We start from the raw sequence: 17,869 nt of genomic DNA on the forward strand, positions 1-17,869 counted from the left end.
AAAACCCACGAAAAGATGAGGTAAGGTTTTTTTTTTGTTAATCATGCCGTTTCAAAGAGCGTGATCGAACAAGATTTGAAATGACACCACTTATAATGGTGTAATTATCGGTTTTGCTTAGTTACGCCATTTTGAGTGGCCGGATTGAACAAAATTTAATGCCACTAGCGTCAATGGCGTGATTGAAAAATCACAATGTTAGTCACGCCATTCACACTAACGTTAAATGTTATATTGATAAATAATTGATAGACAGTGTTATATGGGTATTTAATTATAGCAAGAGTGGTATATTGATAAAAAAGACTCCCCATAACTATTATGAATTTAGTATTTTTGATTACAGACATGAGACAGAGAACATCTCATAGAAATCAAATCAAGATTGGCAGAAGATTCTTTCACGAATCATGCCAAATTGTGAAAAAGGAATTAAAAAAAAAACACACAAGTTGTACCCGGATGTTGCTATTTACATCCATCCTATGCCTAGTCTACGCCTAGGAAAAGTTCAAAAAAGCCAAGAAAAGCTGCTTCTCTCTCTCTCAACTGACAAAATTTAAGGCTAGAGGAAGAATCAAACAAAGCCAATCCTCTCTCTTTCTCTTATTCCCTGCGTGAAAATCATCAATGTCATCATTACACCATGATCTTCCATGACTCTCTATATATTATTTTATTTTTGTGTTTTTTATACGGCCTTTTGCAAAGGAAACAGCACAGAGTTAATTAATTTGTGCAAATTAATTAACACAGAGGAACTTTGTTGATTGCAATATTAACTGTGCCCTAATTATTCCCTTTTCAGTGAACCATACTGTACAAGGAAGGGAATTTGTATGATATCCCCCTCTATAAATGAAGAAATTGTTTATTCTCATTTGGTTCTTCACTTTTTTCCATTACTTACTTTATTGATTGTTTGGTAAGAAACATACATGAGAGTGAAATATTTGCGGTTTTTTCTTGCTATTAATTCTACTTAATTAAGGCTTATTAAAGTGTACAAGTAATTTAGGATTATTAAATAAAAATGACAGTTGCCACAATCTCAAGAAGAAGTGCTAGTAACTACTTAAGGTTCGTTTAGTAAACAATTTTAACAGTAGCATATATTGTACACAATTTATGTTGGTAAAAATTTGTAGCATATATGATTGCTTAAATGTTGATAGGTGTTTGGTTGTACTTTTGCTAGTAGCATATTTGCTGTTAAAATTGTTGTGTAAATTACGTGTAGGGGTAATATGCATTTTAATAATTAAAGATTTGTAATAATTTACTCCCTCCGTCCCATTTTAATTGTCCCCTTCAATTTTACACACAGTTTAAGAAATTGCATTACTCCCATTCAATTTGACATTTATACCCCCATTTATTGAGTTGACTATTGAGCTCCTCCAGCTTTTCAATTTAAGGGTAAATAAGGGTAAGATGAAAAAAATAGAAAAAATTAGTTTTAATTAATGAAAATGGGCAATGCATTTTGGGACATCCCAAAAAGGAATAGAAAACAATTAAAATGAGACGGAGGGAGTAATTAATTAACTAATGAACATAACAAATAATATGAAATATTATTAATTTAATTTAATTAATTAACTAATGAACATAATAAAAATTTATTAAATATTATTTAATAATTTAATTAATTAACTAATGAACATAATAGTTAAGGGTGTTTTCGACTTAATGGGCAACATATTATCTTTCAAAATTGTGTGCCAAACTGGCACTTAATATTATTGTTACAACATATCTTTTAAAAAAATTCCAAGAAATTCACATTGAAAAGTTTAGTGAGTTTATGACTATGAATGATACATGACAAAATGATGCCTTTCTCTGACGTGTGACCCACCACTCACGAATGATAGTAGTTGTGCCATCCTCTTACACGTGTCCAAAACGCAACGTGTAAGGTTTTGATTGCAAGTACAAATCTCAATGTGGTTTGAGTTTTCAAATCAACGAGAAAAGCCCCTCATCTTTCAATCACGATGGTCTCTTAGTCTTACCTTGGGTATCCAAGCGTCTCCCTTCATCCTGTAAACAGAAAAAGTAGTTAACGCTGACTGCAATAATTAATGCATTGAAACGACATCACTTTTTATGACCGGGTGTTGGGGTCATTGACAGTACGGGCAGAGAAATAGGAAAGAATAGGGTGAGTTGATATAGTATAGAAGATAGTTTTTTTGTCGATATAACACTGTCAGAATTAATATTTCTCAATATAATATTAAAATGAAAATATTTCTAAATATAACATTATACGCCATTCCGAATGATGTGTTTTTTATAAATTTTATACACTCACACCATCACAAATGGCGTGATCTATTTTGTATTAGTCACTCCATTGAGAATGGAGTGACTAATGTAATTTTTGTTTCACGCCATCACATTGTTCACTCACGCCAATTGGAGTGGCGTGAATGAACAAGATAAACACATATATATACAGACATATATATGTGTGTATATATATATATACGCACATCTATACACATACATAAATAATTCTCCTATACGAATAAAAAGTGTGAACCTACTTTTCAACCATAGATGTGATGGATCCCACAGAAAATTTATGGTCTCCACTTTTGTTTTGTTTTATTACAACCATTGGATTTGAAGTTCATACTTTTGGTTCACATAGGAGAATTATTCTGTATATATATATGTATACAGAAATTCTCCTATGTGGACCAAAAGTGTGGACCAAGTTTGTGGACTTGTTTTTCAACCATAGATGTGATGGGTCCCATAATAAATGTGTGGCCCCCACCTATGTTGTGATTGATTACAACCATTGGATTTTGGTCCACAAACTTGGTCCACACTTTTTGGTCCACATAGGAGAATTCCTCTATATGTATATATACATACATACATATATATATATATACACATATAGAGGAACTATCCTATGTGAACCAACTTTGCGGATCAAAATCCAATGATTGTAATAAAACACTTTTAAACCACATAAGAGAATTCATGTACACATATATATTACATATATATATATATATCTATACATATATGCATTAAGATATATATATATATATATATATATATATAAACATACATTAAAGGTGTTGGTGTGACTATTTAAAAAATATTAGTCACGCCAACTAAGTTGGCGTGATTGATATTTTCACGCCATCTGTGATGGCGTGATCGTATAAAAATTGTAAAGAACACGTAATTCTGAATGGCCTGTGGTGTTATATTGAGAAATATTTTCATCCCAGCGTTATATTGAAAAATATTAATTTTGACAGTGTTATATTGACAAAAAACTTATAATTAGGGTGGGTGATTTTAGAAAAAACCCTTTGTACCCTAAAGCCGTTCTGATGGGTGAAGTCACAATAGTTATGACACTCCATAACTATCATGAATTTATGTATGGTAATTCCTAAATATACCCTGATAAAAAAAATTGCTAAATATACACCCTTTTTTCTAAACACACATAATAAAGTTGTGATGGGACAACTAAAGTTGTGATGTACCCCAATGCCTTAACAATTGCACTTTGTTTTTTTGTCAGTTTTTTTATGGGCAGTAGCCGTACTAATGATTGCTGATGTTAGGACTTGTCTCCCTCACACGGTCACCCGGGGTCCCACCCCCATGTTATTTTTTTTAATTAGACTGAACTCTGAGCGTATGATTGGATCCTCCTCCTCCTCCGATCCACACACACCGTTGCAATCAGTTGATCACTCTATGATCCCCAATTTAATTTTAATATATTCCCAGTTCAGTTAAGGATCTTATTGTGCTGCCATGTACTAGGGATGGTAAAAAAAACCGATCCGAGCACTATTCATAGGGTACTCGATCCATTTAAAACTCGAAAACCGATCCTATAGGTTTTGGAAACGATTTTGGTTTTGGTTTTCAAACCCGTCATGATTTAGGGTCGGGTTTGGTTTTTGGTATCGGGTTTAGGGTACCCGAACCGTTTAATAAAAAGATCTATTATAGTAATAATATTATAAATTATCTATAAAGTATACTACTAGGATACTAAATTATAACATGATAAAGTATATTAAAACTTATATATTTATAGAAGCATACTAATAAAACTATAAATTAGATTAATTTGAATTATAAAATCATAATTAATATAAATCATACTCAATATTAATTTAATCATCAAAGAAAAAAATAAAAATATTAAAAGTTAAATGGTAAACGGGTATCCGATGGTAAACGGTTATGAAACGGTTCCGGGTTTGGAAATTTAAATGGTTTTTTAAATGGTTTTGGTATAGAGTATTTTCAATGGAAACGGTTTTAGTATTTCCTAATTGGAAGGGTACCCTACCCGTTGCCATCCCTACCATGTACAGTCACGTGACCATTTTTGACTATTGTCTTTTAATGACACCCCCTTCCTCACGTGACCTCCTCTAGCTTCCCCCAACATCTATACTATATATAAAAACAGAAGCTCTAATCAATTGTTTTCTTTATTTGACACTTGGACAACATATTTGTAAGATTAGTTGTCATGTAAATTCATAAGAATTCTCTATTTATCATCTTTCAAATAAGCTCTATATACATTAATTGCCATATTGAAATTGAATTTTTTTAAAAAAGATTTGTTTGCACATTCAATTACAAAACCATTCAAAACCAATAATATAAATTGCTCTTTAATTACACTATAAATATGAAATATGTAAAGTTATATTTATATAATTTTATAAATATGCATATTATAAAATTTTAAAAAAATATTTTTTAAATCTCATTTAAAATATATTTGTCTTCTCTATCATATATATTATTAATTAATTAATTAAAAACATATATACATTTCATTAGTCGGGAGCCTAGGCAATACAAGAGAATTACCAACAGAAATACAAATTTAAAATTTTAATAATATTATATAAAATAATTTTTTAAAAATATATATAAAGAAAAAGACATGAGAAAGCTGGAGGGGATGGAATACAAAAAAGAAATAATTATAAAATGACAACAATGATTGATTAGGTTGGATGAGTAGAGAGGACCACATGCATGCACTCATCTTTCTCAATCAATCATCAAGTACCTACGTTACAAAAGTTGTAAAAGGACAGTAATGTCAAGTAATCAATACAAGTGAGGCCAAATCATGTGTGTATTTGGTAAAAAAAAAAGAGTGTATTTAGATGCACCCATACAGACACAAGACAGACAACTTCTCATAGAAATCAAATCAAGATTGGCAGAAGATTCTTTCATGAATCTTTCATCTTTGATTGACATATGATTCTTTCACGAATGTTTTACATCATATATATATATATATATATATCTGTGTGTGTGTGTGATGGGTTTTGCACTTTTTCTCTTTTTCGTTTAAATCTATTGCTCAAGATCAGAAATACTGTGCTTAACACAGAAATACTCCCACATCGGTTGTGTGTGTCCCTCATGAGTAGTATATAAGTTCCTTCTACAACACACTTTTTTGCCTGGATGTAATACTCCGGGTAATGTGTTGTAGTATTACTTATATAATATTTGTGTTGTAAATCAAAAAAAAAAAAGATCAGATTGGAAGGGGATACAATTTTTTTGTCTCGATTTGACTATAAATTTTCTCCAAAATCATATTAAATTTAAATCATATTAAAAATTACAAGCCATAATACCTATAACTTCCAATCAAAATGATTTCTTGTCATTATTTTCTTTGAGTATTACGCAGCTTTCCTACTCAGATGGATCATCAATACTTTCTTTTTTGGATAATTCATCCATCAGTTTCATCAATGCTCTCTTAGAGCATGTCCAACCGATAATTTTTGTCTTCCAATGGTTACTCTATTTTAAGTTTTTGCATATAGCATATCTCAACTTTGGGGTATGCCAAGAATATCCAAAATGTCATAAAATTAATTTTTTTTTAATTCATTTTCTCTCCCACATCTCTTTCTTCATCTTACTTTTTCACTCTCGCTTTAAAATGATTAAATATTAAATGTGATGTTGAAATGAAATATATATATATATATATATATTTTTAAATTGCACAAAGAATTATGTTTGTGGTTGGAATTGAATCTTGAGCATACATATGTCTAATCTAGTCGATTACTAATCAAGCCAAATCTCATTGGTGAAAAGATATAGTTGGAGTGATATTAGAATAGATATCACTTAAAATAAATTCTTGGGTTAAAATAGGAGAAGCATAGTGTTTTTAAAATCGACCCGTGAATCGAACCAGAAGGCTGAAGGTTCAAAGTTTTTGAGGTTCAACCATTATTTTAAAAGTTGAACCTCAGATTTTTAATAAATAATAAAATAATAAATATTTAGCTATATATTATATAATAATTAGTAATTTAGTATATAATATATAATATATATTATATACTAACAGTACCAATACACATACTCCAAAAATAAAAAAAAAAGAAATATCATATATATATATATATTCTCCACATTTTAAGGAAATCACTTAATTACAATCAAAACCTTAATTTAAATGTAATATTTGTACTTAATGCAATAATAATTCATATATCTATTTATATGACAAAATTTGAATTGATGCACATTTTTGTATTAGACACCAAGCAAAATTGGAAGATAGCAATCATGGGCTGATGACAGCTGGTATTGCCTTAAAAAATCGAGCCACAATAAAATCATGTATAGCATCAATCAATCATAAAATTCTTTTATTCTACTTATATAATACAGTACCCGAAAACAAGCAATCAACGGTTTTTTCTACCAAACCGGGGGTTCAGCGGGTCGCGGTTTTTATGAACTAAATTGTGAATTTTCATGGTTCAGTGTATACACGGTCCAAAAATATGAAACAGTTAATGTATGCCGTTGATTCACGGGTTTGATGGTCAAACTTGCGGGTTGATCCGAGTTTAAAAACTATGAGGAGAAGTGCCCCATTTTGGGGTATATACCTGTTCAATCGAATACCAGAGCACTAATCGATACCAATCAACCTAAAATATGAGGTTGTGCCGTATCGGTCAAATACCGGTCAAAACCGGTTGGACCAAATGGTTTTATCGATGTTAAACTGGGTTTTACACATATTAACTAAAATTAACTTCTTTTAGTTTATAGATAAATAAAAACTAAAAAATTAACTAACACCTGAAGTCTCTATAAGGAGTTTTCAAGTGGATTTTTTAATAATAGTTTTTATGAGAACTAGGGTTGTGCAAATAAAATCGGAAATCGGATCGAAATTGATAACCGGACCGATTAGTTCGGTCTGGATCAGTTGGTTGACTGAATTTAGTCAAATGAATTAAAAAATCGAAACAGAGTTAAGTTGATACGATCAATGATTTCGAATTTTTGTAACCATTGATTAACCGGACGGGACTAGTATATATATTATTCAATATTTAATAGCACAATGTCTTTTAATCTTCCACGTATAAAAAATCCAATACTCGGTGGATAATACCCTCAACCATACGGATATGGGGCTCTCAAATTCTCAGAGATAGAATTTTAGAGTCTAAAATCAATATCTAATGGAGACCATTAAATTCCTTTGCAAATGAACCAGGGGAATACTTTTGTTTTTGTCCAAATCTCATTAAATGAAATTGTAGAACTTGAGCAATATTTTAAAACAAAAAAACTAGTACTTTATCATAAATAGGTGGCAAATTTTTCTCCACTGCATATTAATTTTAGGGTTTAGGTAGCTATTAACCTCCTGAATTTATTAAAAAAAGTCAATTAAATTTGTATTTTCATGTACTTGAAAGTGAGAGGAAGTAATATCAAATGTGAAATCAGTCTTTTCTCTATCTCTGTAAATCTGAATGGATCAGAGCCGTCCTTGCACTTTCCAATTCCATGAAACATGGTAAAATGTTCAGAACTTTGTCATTGGCTCGCAGTTGTCGTACGCTGTCTCTCTGCACACTTCACTCTTATCTCTCTAGAAACTTGCACAAATATACACCTACGCATGCAAGATCTTAAAAGAATGCAAAGCAATGAATCATAACTCCACCATCTCAACAGTCGATCATTATTACAACGCAACAAAGCAGCAACCTGATTGGCCCGTCACTCTTTTTTTCACCATAGCAAAAAAGTATTTAACTAAGAGAGAGCACAGAAGCTTCATCACTTCAAACGTTCTCCAGAAACACAAACTCCATGGCGGAAAATCGGTTCTTGTTTTTGCGATCTCAATGTGACAATGATACTGGTCACAAATGGTTTTGTTTCAATGACAATACACCGACGGGTGAACTTCTCATGCCAATTTATGGAATGACTCACTCTTTCCCTCCATTGACCTTGTCTACTTCAATGGGTCATCGAATATACATCATGGGAGGTAATATTCACCCTTCAGGTCGGGTTTTGACTTCTGACTTTTGGTATATTGGAGTATACCTCAATGACGATGGGGTTTTCTTTGGTACGGGATGGAGACAAGGTCCAAATATGCTAATTCCTCGATGTAACACACCTTATCCCGGTTCTGCGACTGCTTTAATTTCATGCATGAACCCGGTCTTGAATCTGCGATTGGAGTCCCGCACACAGTGATTGTTTTTCGTGGTACTAGAAACAATCAACTTCCTGATAGGTATTTGACTACACAAACTCAGCAATAGAAAGCAACATATGAACACATTTGAGGCATGAGCTACTGATTCTCATTCAACACCTCAACAAAAGCATTGCGGCTACCTCTTTTGGAAACCCTACCAGAGATATATCTCTTGGCTACAGACTGACCCAAGATAATGAAAAAGACTAACTTGACCCTGACCTTAGGACATAAAGGTAAAAACACAATACATATAATTAAGACTAGAGATAGTGCAATTCAACCAACACTCCCCCTGAATTGCACTCTTGGAATCACACCAAGCTGACTCCTCAAAAAACAGAACCTGCCTCTAGGAACAGCTTTGGTCAAGATATCTGCTACCTGCTTTTCACTACTGCAGTGATTCAAACTAACAACTCCTTCCTCAATCACTTCTCTGATGAACTGGTATCTAAGAGCAATATGCTTGGTCAGATTGTGATCCACCGGATTTTTGGCAATGGCAATAGCAGATTTGTTATCACAAAAAATATCAGTTGAACCAGTTTGAGCAAGGCCTATATCTTCAAGAACCCTCCTAAGCCATACTGCCTGGGAGGTTGCCTTAGACGCAGCCACATATTCTGCTTCGGCTGTAGAGAGAGCTGCACTCTTCTGCTTTTTGGATGCCCAAGTACACATACCTGATCCCAAACCAAACACATTCCCAGAAGTACTTCTCCAATCATCTAGAGACCCTGCCCAGTCACTATCACAGAATCCCACCAACCTCAGCTCCTTTCTTGCTTCATACATAATACCATAATCAAGTGTGCCTTTGAGATATCTCAAAACCCTCTTAGCAGCTCCCATATGAATATGAGTTGGTTCTTGCATGAATCTAGACAAAAGACTAGCAGAAAACATTATGTCTGGTCTTGTGGTGGTGAGATATAGGAGACTCCCCACTAAACTTCTATACACATTGCCATTCACTTTACCAGAACCATCCTGCTTGGACAGTTTACTACTCACAATCAAGGGAATTGTAACTGGATTGCAATCCAGCATATCATATTTCTGCAAAACTGTTTTTGTATAGCTTGACTGACAAATAAAAATCCCTTGTTCAGATTGTTCAACTTCTATACCAAGAAAGTACTTGAGTAGACCAAGGTCACTCATTTCATAAGAGTTCATCAAATCAGTTTTAAACTTCTGAATCACATCTTCATCATTGCCAGTTATTATAAGATCATCAACATAAATAGATACAATCAAGATAGATGTACCTTCCTTCAATGTGTAAAGTGTCCCTTCACTCTTGCTTCTTTGGAGACCTTTCAGCTTAAAAAACTTGTCAATTTCTGAGTACCAAGCTCTGGGAGACTGCCTTAGGCCATACAAGGCTTTCTTCAGTCGATACACTTTATCTTCTTCCCCTTGAATCAAGAAACCCTCAGGCTGAGCAACATAAACTTCCTCTTCTAGGCTCCCATTTAAGAAGGCAGATTTTACATCCAACTGGTGAATTTTCCAACTCAACTGGGCTGCTACTGAAATCAGAGTTCTGACAGTTTCAAGTCTTGCTACAGGGGCAAAGGTTTCATGGAAGTCCACCCCAGGTTTTTGAGTGAACCCCCTTGCCACTAAACGTGCCTTGTATTTCTGTATAGTTCCATCAGGATTAAGTTTAAGTTTATAGATCCACTTCACACCTACCACTTCCCTATCTTGGGGTTTGTTTACTAGCTCCCATGTATTGTTTTTCTTGATCATGTGTAATTCCTCCTCCATAGCTTTCAGCCAAGCTGGATCTCTTCTTGCCTCATCAAATCTTTCAGGCTCTCTGACAGCCACATTACAGGTCTCATAGATATCTTGCAAACTTCTCATTCTTCCTGGGGGGGACTCTGGATCCTCCTCTGAATCCTCTAGATATTCTGTTGGGTCAGTCTGAATTTGATCACTTTCAGAATCACTTTCTTCTTCAGGAAGGACTTGATTATCATGTGGTTGTTCATCAGTAACCAACTCCACACTATCCTCGGTTAGTTCCTCACGTTTGTCATCCCACTTCCAGGTAGAATCTTCATTGAAAACAACGTCTCTGCTAACAAGAAGTGTTTTTCTTTCTACATCATACACTCGATATGCTTTAGAATTAGGATTGTATCCTACAAAGATACACTTCTTACTTTTCTGGTCTAACTTGGACCTTTTCTCTGCTGGAACTAGGCTGTAACATAAACTTCCAAACACCCTAAGGTGATCAACTGAAACTTTAACTCCACCCCATGCTTCAATTGGGTTCATATCACTTACTGCCTTTGTGGGACACAGGTTCAAGATATACACAGCTGTACTCACAGCTTCAGCCCAAAACATATCAGGAAGATGCTTCTCAGTCATCATGGTCCTTACCATCTCCATAATGGTTCTGTTCTTCCTCTCCGCCACACCATTCTGTTGAGGACTAAAACCAGCAGTCAGTTGCTTCCAAATACCTTCCTCAGCACAAAACCTTTCAAAGTTGTCTGAAGTATACTCACCCCCTCTATCACTCCTGATTCTTTTAATTTTCTTCTCACTTTGATTCTCCACTAGAGCTTTGAATTGTTTGAAAATAACAAACGTCTGAGACTTCTCCTTCAAGAAATACACCCATATCATTCGAGAATAATCATCAATGAATGTTAGAAAATACCTACATCCACCGAATGATTTTGTCCTCATGGGACCACATAAGTCAGTGTGCACTAACTCAAGAACTCCTTGAGCTCTCCAACTTCCTTGATTTGGAAAGGGTTGTCTATGTTGTTTACCAAGGACACAACTTTCACACAAGTAATCACTTTGAGGAAGAACTATTTCTGGTAATCCAGTCACCATTCTCTTGGTGTGAAGCTGTTTTAAACTGCTCATGTTCAGATGCCCAAATCTTCTGTGCCAGAGGTTGGACTTGTTACTTCCCTCCACTTGAGTCAGTAGAGACACTTCCTCCTTTGTTTTGAAATCAATCAGAAAATTTCTCCTCCCCTGCATCTCAACAACCATCAACTCTTTCCCTTCCTTATTCTGATCAAAAATTCGACATTTTCCATCCTCAAACAATAGCTTATAGCCCCTTTCCATCATTTGTCCCACACTCAACAGATTGTTTCTCAAATCAGGTACATATAGAACATCAGCAATAGTCTTCGTACCTGTGCTAGCTTTAATTTTAACTATCCCTTTTCCAGTGGCTTGAACAACTGACCCATTTCCTAACTTTATTTTGGTGTTGCAGGGATTGATTGAGTCAAACAGAGAAACATTCCCAGACATGTGATTGCTGCAACCACTATCCAGGTACCAAACTTCAGTAATCTGATTATTATCAACTTGTATTGTATAAAATAGATTTTCCTCTGGTCCCTCACTACATTCTACAAAGTTTGCTGTGTTATCTTTCTTCAATCTACAATTTTTCTGTATATGACCAAATCTCTTGCAGTGATGACACTGTGGTTTCCCCTTAAACCAGCAGTCAGAGGCATTGTGTCCTATCTTCTTACAAATATCACACTGAGATGCTTTAGTAGTAGAATTAGAACTTGTACCTTCCTGAGAGTTATGGTGCTTCCAATTGGATGGTCTCCCCCTTCCTGCTTCCTCTTTCAGAGAGAGTCTAGCTTGAAACGCAGATTCTAGAGTTTGAGATTGATCACTTCTTCTTAGTCTTCTCTGCTCATGAGCTTCAAGAGAACCAATAACTTCCTCTGGCTTTAGAACCGTGAGGTCTCTGGATTCTTCAATAGCTGCGACTACAACGTCATATTTCTCAGGCAAGCTTATGAGTATTTTCTGAACGATCTTCTGATCAGACACCTCTTCTCCCAAGATTCTCATCTGGTTTACCAAACTTATGATTTTGTCATAAAACCCCTTTATGTACTCTGACTCTAGCATTCTCAGATTCTCAAACTCCCTTCTTAGGTTCTGAAGCTTGACGATAATAGTCTTGCTATCACCCTCGAACTCTTTAGCTATGATATCCCAAGCCTCTTTTGCATATGAGGTTCTCATTATTCTGGGAAATATGCTCGCCCCCACTCCGTTTTGCAATTTCGAAAGTGCCTTAGCATTAATCATCCTTTTGCTCTCCAGATCCTTCTGCCCAGCTGTGTCTAGAGCATCTTCGTCAGCAGGTTCCTTGTACCCACTTGCAACTATGTTCCACAGACCTTCTGACATTAGAAAAGTCCTCATTTTTACTTTCCAAGATGGGTAATCGTTTCCATCAAACACTGGAAGGAAAGACAATACCCGATCATTGGAAGAAGTCATCTTCGATATTCAGTACTTGCCTGAAATCTTCGTCCCGAGCTTCGACCTGCTCCGATACCACTGATAGGTATTTGACTACACAAACTCAGCAATAGAAAGCAACATATGAACACATTTGAGGCATGAGCTACTGATTCTCATTCAACACCTCAACAAAAGCATTGCGGCTACCTCTTTTGGAAACCCTACCAGAGATATATCTCTTGGCTACAGACTGACCCAAGATAATGAAAAAGACTAACTTGACCCTGACCTTAGGACATAAAGGTAAAAACACAATACATATAATTAAGACTAGAGATAGTGCAATTCAACCAACACTTCCATGGGCTGAGTATTTTGATTCTACCACTACAACCTGGTCACCACTTCCTCCTCCTCTAGCTGAGAGCTGGAGGCTAAATACTCCCGTTGAGGCCAGCTTCGACGTCTTCACCGGACCCTCGTCCGCCTTCGATCCTGTCCAAAGACTCATTTTCTTGTTTATGAGGTGGCCGCGTTTTCTTTACTCTTTTGACATAAGACCACAGCCAAACCCAAACTATAGCACCTATGATTTCGCAAGAGACGTAAGTGAAAGGTGGTCTGTCCTGAATGATGACTATGGTAATGATTTTGCCAAAATGGTTCTATCAGGAGATTCTCTGTACCTTTTGAAAGAGGAATCGATTTTTCGGGGAGGAAGGTATAGCATAAAAGCGTGTCATATTGGTCCTGAATCAACAGGTTTGTATATCGATCCGGTTGCGTTCGACAATGATTTGCTTCCAAGTACCGTGTTGGTGGATGATAGACATATCCATTTTGTTGCCATGGATAACAATGGGAAGCTCTGTGTGGTTTGGCAAGCACCGGATGAGGACCAACTTTTGGTGTTCTTCGAGTCCAATGTCTGACATTGGTCGTTCATTCTAATATTAATGAAAATGGAGTGCTGGTTTTCGCTGCTCAACTTGAATCTGACAGGGTGTTTGAACTTGATACTGGAGAGGAGTTAGTTGATTGTCTTATGGTGTAAGCAGTGGTTTTTTTTTTTAAACCTTTCTATTTCTATTTAATTGTTTATTTACTTATGTATATATGTTGTTTATTCAGTGAACCATGTCAAGAAGCACCGGCGGGTTGGAGAGATCGACTTTGAACTCTGAAGAAAATATGGAAATGGTGGTGGTGCATGCTGTCTCTCTAGCTTCTCAACTTTCTCTCGTTTGCATGGATAGAATATTATATATATTAGTAGTAAAATAAAAGTTAATGGAAATTTCAGTACTGTTCTAAGGCAATTAAGTCAAGCCAGGTTGCATGCATCTTAGGTGTATTTACTCATTTCATGGTGTCCTTTTTAGTCTTCTATCTTAAGGGCAGTGTAGTCCTTTCATTAAGTATGTCTAGCTTTTAGTGTGTTCTAGGTTTTGGTAATGTAATCTTTTGGAGACTTGAATGTCTGAAGAAATATCGAATGAATGAAAACCTAGTTCTACTTAGTAGTGTTTGATCAAATCTATTGTTGTTTAAATCTGTGATCTTACTTCTATCAGCTGCAGGTTTGTAATTGTTCTCTTTAACAGGCAACTAGTTTTTATGGTGTAATGGTACAAGAAAATTCTGCCACCCTCAAAACTTGATCTTTAAGCAACATTTGGTTATGATCATCAATCACTAACATAGATGTTGAAAATAATTTCTCTAAGTATGAACTTTTTTTTTCTTTCACTTTTAAGTAGACTGCTCTCACGACAAGGGACTTCATCATTATTGATCACAGGAGAACCTTAAGCGATTCACTATTGAGAAACAAGACAGCATCTTTTGCTGCATCTCTTAACGTCGAATTTATTATTGAACTTTGTTGGATTTTGTATAGCAATAAGAAAGTCCCACATTGAAAAAGTATAGAAAGAAATAGTAGTTTATAAGTGTAGACTTAACACACTTACTAAGTTGGATACACATACAAAATGGGCTTGGGCTGCATTGACTTAGAAAATATTCTTTATTTTCTTTTATCCAATTACAGTTTATTTTTAACAATTATGTTTGTCTGAATGGTTGTGTCTGATCAACACGCTTATAAACTGCCTGTTTGATATTCTATATAAACAAGGAATGACATGAGTTTTTTGAATCATCAGAAACTCTGACATTCATACCTTCATCACATATATTTTAATTTGAGAGAAAAACACCTATTAAATTCGCCAGGACCAAGAATCAAGTGCATGATTCTTGGCTACAGATTGTTGAATTCTGGTGGCAAACGCTCATCGAACTACAAGCACAAGAGTAGGGGCGAATTTCTGCTATAGGACATAGCATTATGCTATCCTCAATCTCAATTCAAGTTAGTATTTTGATTGTGTTTTTACTGTATTTATTTTTGATCTTTACTGTATCTATTTCGTATTAATAAATACCTTATATCAATATTCTTTGCACTGCCATTCCTGATTGTCTCTAACAATTTATAGCAGAATATTCTAATTCAAAGTGTCACCTATATGGGAGTAATGTGGGGTCGCATTTGTGAGAATGACATGGCTAAATTCTCTAAAGCTCCTATGAACCCGGAATTGTTCAAGACCAAAATGAACACAACCGTATGTGGTGAACAGTGTAAAGATTTGATATGTGTGATACTTGTTGTCTAGGTTTACTAAATATGTTATATTTATCAAGGGGAATGGGCTTAAAGCCAACACAATGAGGAGTAACTTGATGGAAACCTAACCTAGCAAATTGGTTTTCCAAGTCTAGGTTCAATAAGGAAAACTAGTTGGGTGAAACTCAAAGAATAGAGCATATAATCCTGCTCATTCCTATGATATGAATCATATGCTACCTGTGATGATAATGGTGAATTATTAATAATTCTTAATGACGCTAACAAAAGATAAAAGAATATAGCAGGATATTCTAATTCAAAGTGTCACCTATATGGGAGTAATGTGGGGCCGCATTTGTGAGAATGACATGGCTAAATTCTCTAAAGCTCCTATGAACCCGGGATTGTTCAAGACCAAAATGAACACAACCGTATGAATCGAAAAGTGTAAAGATTTGATATGTGTGATACTTGTTGTCTAGGTTTACTAAATATGGTGAACAGTTCAATGTCTCCTATACACACTGACTCATCGGTAAATCCGACAAATATTCACTAAGGAAGGTTCAAGTTCAAAAGACACACGTTCTGATGCATATTAAATCTAGTTTTTCTCCGTGTCAAACAAAACATTGTGATAATTCTTTTTGCTATACAAATGTGGGGTAGTGTTGGATTTTGTATAGCAATAAGAAAGTCCCACATTGGAAAAGTATAGAAAGAAATAGTAGTTTATAAGTGTGGACTTAACACACTTACTAAGTTGGATACACATACAAAGATGGGCTTGGGCTGCATGCTTGGGTTATATGATGGGTATATAACCATCATGGCTGTTGTAAATCCACATCAATAATATTATCCGTTTTGGGTTATCCGATTCCCGTGGATACATCGTACCCACACGATTTTGTTTCTCCTTAGGCCCAAGGAAATGGGTTAGACCCAACTCACTCAAGTTTAGAAAAAGGTCGTGTTGGTGGTTAATGGTGGACTTAAGTTTATAAACCACACATGGTTGGCATTACCAACCGATGTGGGAACATTGTTAACAATGGCTTTAGCAAACAAAAGTTGAATCACCGATCTATCTAACTATCTAACTCGAGGGACTGAAATAGTCAAAGACACCCCAAAGACGGCCAAAGTGTTCATGAGAAATATGGATCAGGAAGTAAAGGATCGATTATAGGAGGAGAGATTCGCTTGTTTCCGAGGTCAGATATGGAGTTGTTTAGGTAGATTTAGGATATTAAATATTAAGTAATTAATATGATTGAAAGGGTAATTTAGAAAATTTAATGTGTATTAGAAAAAAAAGTGTATTAAATAGGTGTGTGTGATGAGTCCAAATATGTGTGCGAATATCGGTTCCCTATATATAGTTTGGCGAAGTTTGGACAAGTATAATAGACCCTGTTTGCTGCAATGCCATACGGCCCACCACAACTCCAAGTAGTGGAAATTAAAATCTTTTTAATGGTTTTAAAGAAACTAAATTAAACAAAACGTCTGGCCAGACCCGATATTTAATAGGCTCTGTGTTTCTTCAAAAATCCAAGTTTGACGAAGTTCGGACAAGTATAATGTTCAAAAGGCCCTGTTTGCTGTAATGTCACGCAGCCCACCACACCTCTAAGTAGTGGAAATTAAGTCTTTTTTTAATGGTTTTAAAGAAACTAAATTCAACACACAACGCCTGGGCCAAGCTAATTATTCAATAGGCCCTGTGTTTCTTCAAGAATCTGGGTTTGGTGAAGTTCGGACAAGTATAATGTTCAATAAGCTATGTTTGCTATAATGCCACACGGCCCACCACACCTCCAAGTGGTGGAAATTAAAGTATTTTTTCTTAATGAATTTAAAGAAACTAAATTCAACACAACGCCTGTGCCAAGCTAATTATTCAGTAGACCCTATGTTTCTTCAAGAATCTGGGTTTAACGAAGTTCAGACAAGTATAATGTTTAATAGGTCCTGTTTGCTGCAATGCCACACGACCCATCACACCTCCAAGTAGTGGAAATTAAAGTCTTTTTTAATGATTTTAAAGAAACTACATTCAACACAATGCCTGGGCCAGACCCAATATTAAGTAGGCCCTGTGTTTCTTCAAGAATTCGGGTTTGGCGAAGTTTGGACAAGTATAATGTTCAATAGGCCTTGTTTGCTGCAATGCCATACGACCCACCAGACCTCCAAGTAGTGGAAATTAAAGTCTTTTTTCTTAATGATTTTAAAGAAACTAAATTCAATACAATGCTTGGGCCAGACCAATTATTCAATATGTCCTGTGATTCTTCAAGAATTCAGGTTTGGCGAAGTTTGCACAAGTATAATGTTCAATAGACCATGTTTGCTGCAATGCC

This window comes from Tripterygium wilfordii, chromosome 4 (genome assembly GCF_013401445.1).
Source record: "Tripterygium wilfordii isolate XIE 37 chromosome 4, ASM1340144v1, whole genome shotgun sequence".
In the NCBI taxonomy this organism is placed as follows: Eukaryota; Viridiplantae; Streptophyta; class Magnoliopsida; order Celastrales; family Celastraceae; genus Tripterygium; species Tripterygium wilfordii.